Source organism: Cervus elaphus, chromosome 24, assembly GCF_910594005.1.
Source record: "Cervus elaphus chromosome 24, mCerEla1.1, whole genome shotgun sequence".
In the NCBI taxonomy this organism is placed as follows: Eukaryota; Metazoa; Chordata; class Mammalia; order Artiodactyla; family Cervidae; genus Cervus; species Cervus elaphus.
In genome coordinates this window covers 19547899-19560621 of record NC_057838.1, presented here as the reverse complement: position 1 = coordinate 19560621, position 12723 = coordinate 19547899, and positions in this window count along the sequence as shown.

Sequence of the window (12723 nt, the reverse complement as noted above, 5' to 3'; positions counted from 1 at the left end):
GAAAGCTCAGAGTCCTAACCACTGGACCACCATGGAATTCCCTACACTGAGGTTTTAAACCATCCTTGGTGCCTTCTGTAGCACTACAGACAAAGACACATACTAAGCAATGCCCCAATTCAGTGCCTTGTCCCCTTATTCAGCTCATGAGTCTATGGGTCATGGTTTAGGTTGTAAGGCTTTTCTGTCCTTGGCAGGGCTGACCTGCAGCCTGAAGGTAGGCTTGCCGTTGCCTGCAAGCTCATGCCTCTGGGTCAGCTTCCTGTCAGTTCAGGCAGTGGGGAGATACAAGAGGGACAAGCCCCAAAGGAAAAGTGCTTTTCAAGTCCCATGTCTCTACTTCCTTGAGCGTGCACCCTCACAGTGAAGGGTGGGAGCTGCCACTGTGGATGGGCATCCTCTGATTAAAGAATATTTTCCCTCAAGTGTGAATCTACAGGGGATTACATTCACTGAATGGAGTATGGAAATTCTGATACAGAAAGATGTCTAACTTAATAAGACACTCTACCTCTTGGTACAGAAATAAAGGCAGGCATGTGAGGGAAAACAAGCAGGTTAGAAGTAGAGTGTGTGCAGTTCTCTAAACTTTTATTAACCTAGTTTGTTCTGAACATATATGGACTACACACAGAAAGAACCCCCTCCCCACAGTGTCCCACATGTACGTACAGAAGGCAGAGGGGGCAACTGAGTCATCACACCTCTCTCAAAAAATGGAAGCTCTGTGGAGGAGGGGCCTTATTGGAAAAGGAGACCCTTATGAGCTCAGGGGCTGACAACCCCACTCCTGGGCATATATCCAAAGAAAACTGTAATTCAAAAGGATGCGTGCAGCCTGAGGTTCACTGCAGCACTATTCACAATAGCCAGGACATGGAAGCAAACTAGATGTCCATTGACAGAGGAATGGATAAAGATGTGGTACATGTATTCAATGGAATGCTACTCAGCCATACAAAAGAACAAAATAATGCCATCTGCAGTGAGATGGATGGACCTAAAGATTGTCATACAGAAGATGGCAGAGAAATAGGATGGGGAGACCACTTCCTCCCTCACAAATTCATCAAAAGATCATTTGAATGCTGAGCAACTTCCACAAAACAACTTCTGAATGCTGGCAGAGGACACCAGGCACTCAGAAAGCAGCCCATTCTCTTCGAAAGGAGATAGGACAAAATATAAAAGACAAAAAGAGAGACAAAAGAATTAGGGATGGAGACCCATCCCAAGGAGGGAGTCATGAAAGAAGTTTCCAAACACCAGGAAACCCTCTCACCAGCGGGTCTGTGGGGAGTTTTGGAATCTCAGAGGGCAACATAACCAGGAGGGAAAAACAACCCCGCCTAACTGTAACTCCCAGCAAAGAAGGAACCCAGATTCTTCTGTCCACCAGTGAGCAGGGGCTGAACAGGGAGGCACGGGTTGTACGCTTAGGGTAAGGACCAGGCCTGAATGCCCTGAGGACAATCTGAGGGAGCTAACGTGAGATAGCAACCCAAACTGTGGGATAGCCAGAGAGAAACAAAAGAGAGAGAGAGGGAACGAGAACTTTCCCGGAAAAGCTCTAACCTAAGGCACAGCCTGGCCTGCTCACAGAACAAAGGACTGAGTGAATACTAGAGGACAGCCAGCCAGCTGCAGACCAGCCAATCCCCCTGCCAGAGGCAGACAGGCAGGCGGGCGACAGCCAGAGCCATAAGGCGAGGGGCAATCTCAGCCCCAGAGACGTCATCCTCCACCAAACTGTGAGCAGGCTCCCAGTTGCTAACCAAGTCTTCCTGGGATGCTGGATGGTTGACATCCACCAGAAGGGTCGCAGCCAGAGATCAGCTCCCCAGAGGAGACACACGGCACATCTGAGACAGTGCTCTTGCGGTGCACTCGGGAAACCGAGGGGCTGGGACGGGGAGGTGATAAGATGCTCCGCCCAGCTGGGAGAGTGTGCTAGCCAAGCACCAGGTCACCAAAGCTGCTCAGACCTGGGAAGGGCACAAAACGCAGGCCCAACCGAGTCTGCGCCTTTGTGGGGTACCCGAGAACCTGAACCTGAGAGGCTTAGACCTGGGAAGGGCACAAAACGCAGGCCCAACCGAGTCTGTGCCTTTGTGGGGTACCCGAGAACCTGAACCTGAGAGGCTTAGACCTGGGAAGGGCACAAAACGCAGGCCCAACCGAGTCTGTGCCTTTGTGGGGTACCCGAGAACCGAACCTGAGAGGCTTAGACCTGGGAAGGGCACATTACGCAGGCCCAACCGAGTCTGCGCCTTTGTGGGGTACCCGAGAACCTGAAGCTGAGAGGCTTAGACCTGGGAAGTGCACGCAACCCAGGGCCTGCTTTAGACAGAGCCCCTGCAGAGCAACCTGGAGCCTGAGCAGTGTAGACCCGGAAAGCACACACGCCGTGAGCGGGGGCAAACCCAGTGTGGCTGAGACACTGTGAGCCTGGCTGAGACACTGCGAGCTTCCACACACGCCAGTGAGATCTGCCTGCAGGCTTCCTCCCTCCCCACAGCACGACTGAACACGTGAGCCTAAATAAGTGACCACCACCGCCCCCTTGTGTCAGGGCGGAAATCAGACACTGAAGAGACCTGCAAACAGGGGAAGCCAAAATAAACAAAGAAGAGGGAACCGCTCTGGAAGTGACAGGTGCAACAGATTAAAATCCTGTAGTTAGCACTGACTACCTTGAGAAGAAGCATAAGCTGGAACAAGGAACTACCTGAAACTGAAATGACCCCACACTGCTCTCAACAGCTCCAGAGAAATTCCTAGATATATTTTTACTATTACCATTTTTTAATTTTTAACAATTAAAAAAATTTTAAGTTCTTTAATACTCCTTTAATTTTCATTTTTGTAACCTATTACCTTGAAAAAAAGACCCTATTTTAAAGCAAATTTCATATATATATTTTTTATAATTTTTGTGATTTTGTTTTATATTTGTAATATTGTATTTTTGAGAGTCTAACCTCTACCCTAGATTTTTAGTCTTTGCTTTTTGATATTTGTTATCAATTTTGCACCTTTAAGAATCCAATCTTCAGTGCCCATTTTTACTTAGGGGTGTGACTACTGGCTTGATTGCTCTCTCCCTTCTGACTCTCTTTTCTCCCCCAGGTCACCTCTATCTCCTCCCTCCCCCTTCTCTTCTCTACTTTGTGAATCTCTCTGAGAATTCCGGGCTGTGGAGAACACTTAGGGAACTGATTACTGGCTAGACTGCTCTCTCCCCCTCTGACTCCCTCTCTTCTCCTGGTCACCTCTATCTCCCTCCTCCCTCCTCTCTTCTCTATGTAACACTGTGAGCCTCTCTGAGGGTTCCAGACTGTGCAGAGCACATAGGGAATTGACTACTGGCTAGACTGCTCTCTCCCCTTCGGATTCCCCCTCTGCTCCTCCTGGTCACCTCTATCTCCCTCCTCCCTCTTCTCTTCTTCATGTGACTCTGTGAAACTCTCTGGGTGTCCCTCACTGTGGAGAATCTTTTCACCATTAACCTAGATGTTTTACCATCTGTGCTGTATGGATGGAGAAGTCTTAAGGCTGCTGTAAGAATAAGACTGAAAGTCAGAGGCAGGAGGCTTAAATCCAAAACTTGAGAACACCAGAAAACTCCCGACTCCAGGGAACATTAACTGACAAGAGCTCATCCAAAAGCCTCCATACCTACACTGAAACAAGCTCCACCCAAGAGCCAACAAGTTCCAGAGCAAGACATACCATGCTAATTCTCCAGGAACACAGGAACACAGCCCTGAGCATTAAAATACAGGCTGCCCAAAGCCATGCCAAATCCACAGACACCCCAAAACTCACTACTGGACACTTCATTGCACTCCAGAGAGAAGAGACCCAACTCCACCCACCAGAACACAGATGCCAGCTCCCCTAACCAGGAAACCTTGACAAGCCACTCATCCAACCCCACCCACAGGGAGCAAGCTCCACAATAAAGAGGAACTGCAAACTTCTAGCCTGCAGAAAGGCCACCTCAAACACAGCAATCTAAACAAAATGAAAAGGCAGAGAAACATTCAGCATGTAAAGCAACATGATAAATGCCTGCCAAACCAAACAAAAGAGGAGGAGATAGGGAGTCTACCTGAAAAAGAATTCAGAATAATCATAGTAAAGATGATCCAAAATCTTGAAAACAAAATGGAGTTACAGATAAATAGATTAGAGACAAGGATTGAGAAGATGCAAGAAATGTTTAACAAGGACCTACAAGATATAAAAAAGAGTCAATAATGAATAACACAATAAATGAGATCAAAAGCACTCTGGAGGGAACCAAGAGTAGAATAACTGAGGCAGAATATAGGATAAGTGAGGTGGAAGACAGAATGGTGGAAATAAATGAAGCAGAGAGGTAAAAAGAAAAAAGAATGAAAAGAAATGAGGACAACCTCAGAGACCTCTGGGCAATGTTAAATGCCCCAACATTCGAATCATAGGAGTCCCAGAAGAAGAAGGTAAAAAGAAAGGCCATGAAAAAATACTTGAGGAGATAATAGTTGAAAACTTTCCTAAAATGGGGAAGGAAATAGCCACCCAAGTCCAAGAAACCCAGAGAGTCCCAAACAGGATAAACCCCAGGTGAAACATCCCAAGACACATATTAATCAAATTAATGAAGATCAAACACAAAAAGCAAATATTAAAAGCAGCAAAGGAAAAGCAACAAATAACACACAAGGGGATTCCCATAAAGTAACAGATGGTCTTTCCATAGAAACTCTTCAGGTCAAAAGGGAATGGCAGGACATACTTAAAAGTGATGAGAGAGAAAAACCTACAACCCTCATTGCTATATCCAGCAAGGATCTCATTCAAATATGAAGGAGAAATCAAAAGCTTTACAGACAAGCAAAAGCTGAGAGAATTCAGCACCACCAAACCAGCTCTTCAACAAATGCTAAAGGATCTTCTCTAGAGAGGAAACACAGAAAAGGTTTATAAACTCAAACCCAAGACAACAAAGTAAATGGAAATGGGATCATACTTATCAATAATTACCTTAAATGTAAATGGGTTGAATGCCCCAACCAAAAGACAAAGAGTGGCTGAATGGATAAAAAAACAAGACCCCTATATATGCTGTCTACAAGAGACCCACCTCAAAACAAGGGACACATGCAACCTGAAAGTGAAGGGCTGGAAAAAGATATTTCATGCAAATGGAGACCAAAAGCAAGCAGGAGTAGCAATACTCATGTCAGATAAAATAGACTTTGAAATAAAGGTCGTGAAAAGAGACAAAGAAGGACACTACATAATGATCAAAGGATCAATCCAAGAAGAAGATATAACAATTATAAATATATATGCCCCCAACATAGGAGCACCACAATATGCAAGGCAAATACTAACAACTAACAGTAACACAATAATAGTGGGAGACTTTAATACCCCACTCACACCTATGGATAGATCAACTAAACAGAAAATTAGCAAGGAAACACAAACTTTAAATGATATAATGGACCACTTAGACCTAATTGATATCTATAGGACATTTCACCCCAAAACAATGAATTTCACCTTTTTCTTAAGTGCACATGGAACATTCTTCAGGACAGATCACAGCCTGGGCCATAAATCCAGCCTTGGTAAATTTTAAAAAGTTGAAATCATTTCAAGCATCTTTTCTGATCACAATGCAGTAAGATTAGAGGTCAACTACAGGAAAAAAACTATTAAGAATACAAACATATGGAGGCTAAACAACATGCTTCTGAATAACCAACATATTACAGAAGAAATAAAAAAAGAAATCAAAATACACATAGAACCAAATGACAATGAAAACATGACAACCCAAAACCTATGGGATTCATAGGGGAAGGTTCATAGCAATACAAGCTTACCTCAAGAAACAAGAGAAAAATCAAATAAATAACCTAACTTCACACCTAAAGCAACTAGAAAAAGAAGAAATGAAGAACCCCAGGGGTAGTAGAAGGAAGGAAATCTTAAAAATTAGGGCAGAAATAAATGAAAAAGAAACAAAGGAGACTATAGCAAAAATCAACAAAACTAAAAGCTGGATCTTTGAGAAGATAAATAAAAAAGACAAACCATTAGCCAGACTTATCATGAATAAAGGGAGAAGAATCAAATCAACAAAATTAGAAATAAAATGGAAAAATCACAACAGATAACACAGAAATACAAAGGATCATAGGAGACTACTATCAGCAGCTCTATGCCAATAAAATGGACAACATGGAAGAAATGGACCAATTCTTAGAAAAGCATAATCTTTCAAAACTAACCAGAAAGAAATAGAAAATCTCAACAGACCCATCACAAACATGGAAATAGAAACTGTAATCAAAAATCTTCCAACAAACAAAAGCCCAGGACCAGATGGCTTCACAGGTGAATTCTACCAAAATTTAGAGAAGAACTAACACCTATCCTACTCAAACTCTTCCAGAAAATTGCAGAGGAAGGTAAACTGCCAAACTCATTCTATAAGGCCACCATCATCCTAATACCAAAACCAGACAAAGATGCTCAAAAAAGAAAACTGCAGACCAGTGTCACTGATGAACATAGATGCAAAAATCCTTAACAAAATTCTAGCAAACAGAATCCAACAACATATTAAAAAGATCATACATCATGACCAAGTGGGCTTTATCCCAGGGATGCAAGGATTCTTCAATATTTGCAAATCAATCAATGTGATACACCACATTGACAAATTGAAAGATAAAAATCATATGATTATCTGAATAGATGCAGAGAAAGCCTTTGACAAAATTCAGCATCCATTTATGATTAAAAAAACCCTCCAGAAAGCAGGCATAGAAGGAACATACCTCAACATAATAAAAGCCATATGATAAACCCACAGCAAACATTATCCCCAATGATGAAAAATTGAAAGCATTTCCCCTAAGGTCAGGAACAAGACAAGGGTGCCCACTCTCACCACTACTATTCAATATAGTTTTGGAAGTTTTGGCCACAGCAATCAGAGCAGAAAAAGAAATAAAAGGAATCCAGACTGGAAAAAGAAGTAAAACTCTCACTGTTTGCAGATGACATGATCCTCTACATAGGAAACCCTAAAGACATCAGCAGAAAATTACTAGAGCTAATCAATGAACATAGTAAAGTTGCAGGATATAAAATTAACACAGAGAAATCCCTTGCATTCCTACACACTAACAATGAGAGAACAGAAAGAGAAATTAAGGAAAACAATTCCATTCACCACTGCAATGAAAAGAATAAAATACTTAGGAATATATATACCTAAAGAAACAAAAGACCTATAAATAGAAAACTATAAAACACTGATGAAAGAAGTCAAAGATGACACAAATAGATGGAGAAATATACCATGTTCATGGATTGGAAGAATCAATATAGTGAAAATGAATATACTATCCAAAGCAATTTATAGATTCAATGCAATCCCTATCAAGCTACCAACAGCGTTTTTCAGAGAACTAGAACAAATAATTTCACAATTTGTATGGAAATACAAAAAACCTTGAATAGCCAAAGCAATCTTGAGAAAGAAGAGTGGAACTGGAGGAATCAACTTGCCTGACTTCATACTATACAAAACTATAGTCATTAAGACAGTATGGTACTGGCACAAAGACAGAAATATAGATCAATGGAACAGAATAGAAAGCCCAGAGATAAATCCACGTACCTATGGACACCTTATCTTCGACAAAGGAGGCAAGGATATACAATGGAAAAAAGACAATCTCTTTAACAAGTGGTGCTGGGAAAACTGGTCAACCACTTGTAAAAGAATGAAACTAGAACACTTTCTAACACCATACACAAAAATAAACTCAAAATGGATTAAAGATTTAAATGTAAGACCAGAAACTATAAAACTCCAAGAAGAAAACATAGGCAAAACACTCTGACATAAATCACAGCAGACTCCTCTACAACCCACCTCCCAGAGTAATGGAAATAAAAGTAAAAATAAACAAATGGGACCTAATCAAACATAAAAGCTTTTGCACAATGAAGGAAACTATAAGCAAAGTAAAAAGACAGCCTTCAGAATGGGAGAAAATAATAGCAAATGAAGCAACTGACAGGGAATTAATCTCAAAAATATACAAGCAGCTCATGTAGCTCAATTCCAGAAAAATCAACGACCCAAACAAAAAATGGACCAAAGAACTAAACAGACATTCCTCCTAAGAAGACATACAGATGGCTGACAAACACATGAAAAGATGCTCAACATCACTCATTATCAGAGAAATGCAAATCAAAACCACAATGAGGTACCATCTCACGCAGGTCAGAATGGCTGCTATCCAAAAGTCTACAAACAATGAATGCTGGAGAGGGTGCAGAGAAAAGGGAAGGAACCCTCTTACACTGTTGGTGGGAATGTAAACTAGTACAGCCACTATGGAGAACAGTGTGGAGATTTCTTAAAAACTGGAAATAGAACTGCCTTATGACCCAGCAATCCCACTGCTGGGCATACACACCAAGGAAACCAGAATTGAAAGAGACATGTGTACCCCAATGTTCATCGCAGCACTGTTTACAATAGCTAGGACATGAAGCGACCTAGATGTCCATCAGCAGACAAATGGATAAGAAAGCTGTGGTACATATACATAATGGAATATTACTCAGCTATTAAAAAGAATGCATTTGAATCAGTTCTAATGAGGTGAATGAAACTGGGGCCTATCATATAGAGTGAAGTAAGCCAGAAAGAAAAACACCAACACAGTATATTAACGCATATATAAGGAATTTAGAAAGATGGTAACAATGACCCTATATGTGAGACAGCAAAAGAGACACAGATGTAAAGAACAGACTTTTGGACTCTGTGGGAGAAGGCGAGGGTGGGATGATTTGAGAGAATCGCATTGAAACATGTATATTACCATATGTGAAACTGATCGCCAGTCCAGGTTCGATGCATGAGACAGGGCACTCAGGGCTGGTGCCCTGGGATGACCCTGAGGGATGGGATGGGGAGGCAGGTAGGAGGTAGGTTCAGGATGGGGGACACATGTACACCCAAGACTGATTCATGTCAATGTATGACAAAAAACACTACAATATTTTAAAGTAATTAGCCTCCAATTAAAACACATTAAAAAAAAGACTGTCATACAATGTGAAGTCCAAAAAAGACAAATGTATAATATTGTTTATATGTGGAATCTAGAAATAAATGGTACAAATGAACTTATTTGCAAAGCAGAAATAAAGTCACAGATGTAAAAATACAAACTTATCGTTACCAAGGGGGGGGGGAGATGTGGGATGAATTGGGAGATTGGGGTCGACATATACATACTACTATGTATAAAATATATAACTAGTGAGAACGAACTCTATAGCTCACGGAACTCTACTCATGCTATGTGGTGACCTAAAATAGGAAGGAATCCAAAAAAGAGAGAAAACATATGTGTATATACATAGCTGATTCACTTTGCTGTATAGCAGAAACCAATACAACATTGTAAAGCAACTAAACTCCAATAAAATTTTTTATTTTTAAAGCCCAGGAGCTGGAATCAGTATATTTTTCTATTGTGCTAACTCAGTCTTTTTGAGCCATTTCTCCAATAAGCTCCCAAAATGAGAGGAAATGAACCTCCAGGACCTTCCACGCTTGTCTTGATTGGCCACTGGCCCTTGGGACCTTGCAGCAGCTTAGGTGAAGGTGAGATTTTCGACATCATGAGAACTAGAATACTGGGGTAAGGACATTTGAAACTGCTGGTCCATGTTTGTAAAAAGAGAAAAAAAGTTACCCATTTCCCCTTGACCTCAGTGCACTTCTGGGGTCAGCCATGTTCACACCTGATCAGCTGAGATGTGTCACCCCCACCTCAGGGATGATCCAGATCATCTTCCTTTCTGGCCCAGGAGTTGCTACTTTCCAATGATGTAGACAGTGGGCAGGGGAGGGTGACCATAAAACATCTGGGACAAAGTGGTCAAGTTTATCTACATAGATTTGAACAAAATGAAACATCCACCCATTCACCTGCTGAGACCAAAGCAGGTGCAAAAGCCCTTGAATGCATAGGAGCTCAGGTAGACAGAGGGGCTAATCACTCTTGTACAAGCAGCCAGTAGGTGAAGACAGACCAGGTGGCCTTGTGAAAGACCTCACTGAGGACTCTAGGATAGTGGACCAACGATACAAGTCTTTACAGTGAAGAGCTACTTCCATGATTCCTCATTGGACATCTCAAGCTTTATGGTTGTTCCGTTACAACCATGGTGGACTTGAGCATAGTCCACTGGTCTGCAGTAAGGGTAATGGCTCCACCTGCAATGCAGGAGACCCGGGTTTGATCCCTGGGTCAGGAAGATACCCTGGAGAAGGAAATGGCAACCCACTCCAGTATTCTTGCCTGGGAAATCCCATGGACAGAGGAGCCTGGCAGGCTACAGTCCATGGGGTCATCTGCGACTTAGCAACTAAACAACAAGAGGTAGTGGCCACACATGTTGGTTTTTTCCACGTATGTTTGTCTCAACACTGTTCTCTAGGTGTGGTTATTTCATATAACTATACATTTAATGTAAATACTGAATTTGAAAACTGTTATGTTTCCAAGGGGAGGTCATCTAATATATGAGATCTCTTTACAAATCCAGTCCTGGGGGCCCAAAGACCTGACCATTAAAGCTGGGACATAAGTGACTATTCATGAGCTGATATACAGATATTGTTCATTAATTCCTTGGAGAGCGGGGGTGGGCAATGTACTCTGACTAGAAAGTCCCACGTGAAGCTCAGCTTATCACAGGGGACACCCACTGCTGCAGGCCATCAGCTGTTTGCCTTCACTGAAAGGCTCTAGCATTATAGAGGACCTGCTCACCTTGGAGCTGGATGGGCTTCTTCACTGACTCTTGTGAACTGACTTTCATGAGACTAGCACTCGATGAAGGAAGACACCTGTTGGTGAAGTTAAAGGCTTAGGGACTGGGCTTAATTGCAAGATCCATAGTGTTTTCACGACAGAACTTCCTAGAGCTCATCCCACCTATGGAATTCAGTTCAGACTTGCAGGATGTCAAGTTGGAGGCTGTTTTGACCAGAGGTTAGTCACGTTCACAGTCGCTTCTCAATGGCAGGAGGAAGTTCTCAAATTCTAAAGTTCAACCACACTGGAGAAGGAAACAGCAACCCACTCCAGTATTCTATTCTTGCTTGGGAAATCCCATGGATATAGGAGCCGGGTGGGCTATAGTTCATGGGGTCAAAAAGAGCAGCTGAGTAGCTTTCACTTCACCTCTATATATACATAACTTTAATATCATACCCATTGAGCAAAATAAGTTTCATAAAGGTGTTTCAGATCTTACTTAAACTAAATTAGACCTTTTGTATCCAGAACAACAACAACGTTCAAAATTTCACAGATGTTTTATTATTGTATTAGTTCAATATTAAACATTTTAAATGCCTGTTCATAAGACTTGTTTTTGATAAGTTTTGATAAGTCTTGTTTTCTTAACACACACACACACAGAAAAAAACTCAACCACACACGTAAAAAAAAAAAATGGTATCTGTGAGGTGATGGATGTGTTAACCTGACTGTGGTAATCATTTCAGAAAGTAGACATATGTCAAATCACCACGTTGTCTCCTTTAAATATGTAACTTTTTATTTGTCTATTATACTTTTTTTTGGCCAAAATTTCTTCAACCTCTATATTCTTCTGGCTAGTCTATTATACTTTTTATTAAAACACCACCTCCAGCTCAGAGGGCCAGGAGAACCAGAGGAACCGTCATGGTAAAAGACCTCCATCAGCTGTGCAATGAGTAGCAAGCACCTGTTACTCATTGGTCTGAAGAAGGTGCTAGGGCAGGGTGCCTAAAGGGCTTCCAAGATTATTGGGTATTGGGGCCCTCATTCAAATACGGCCACAGGTCTGACGTCTGGGGGTGGAGGTTACAGGAATATTCCCAGGTTTGGGATGTACTGTCTCTAATTAGACAATATGCGACGGGGCCAGTGGAGCTGGGATTTTTGCCGCAATTTGTGGTTGCAACCAAGTTTCTTGTTAATTGATTGTGAAATGTCTCTTTGAGCTGTGATGCAGCTCCCAAGAGGGCTACTTGGAAGGCAGCCGAGGGGAGCGTGGGTGACTAAGCAAAAGCAGTTTGGCCTGTGAAGCCATTATAGAGACGCCTGCATACCCACCAACAGTTCCCATGGTAACAAGTTGTGTCCAAACCACTGATGCTCTCTCACTGGAGAATTCAGGGCCATAAGTGTATTGTGTGCTACGCCAGGTGGAAGCAAACAGGTTTCATCCATCCCTCGCCGCCACCCTCAACCCCCATTAAAAGAATAAACTACCAGCCATACCCCAGACTGCGGACTAAGAGCCAGGTTATGACGGAAGCGGCAGCTCCGTCCACGTTGGGAGCGTCGAGCGTGGCGGAAATGAACGTGGCCACCTTCTTACCGAAGCACCCAGAGTCCACGGTAAAGCTCCCGGCTTCCCTCGGCCTGACAGTGGGGGTGCAACTCCTGAGGAAGCGTGGAAACTCCGTGCTGCACCCCTGGCCATCCGAAACCTCGGGTGAAAAGACCGTGGGCCCTTTCTTCTCCCAGGAAGAAGGCGCTGTGTCAACTGTTACGCTTGGCGAACTTTACGGGGAAAAGTCTATCCTGGAACCTGCATCTGACTCTTAGAGGAGCCACCAAC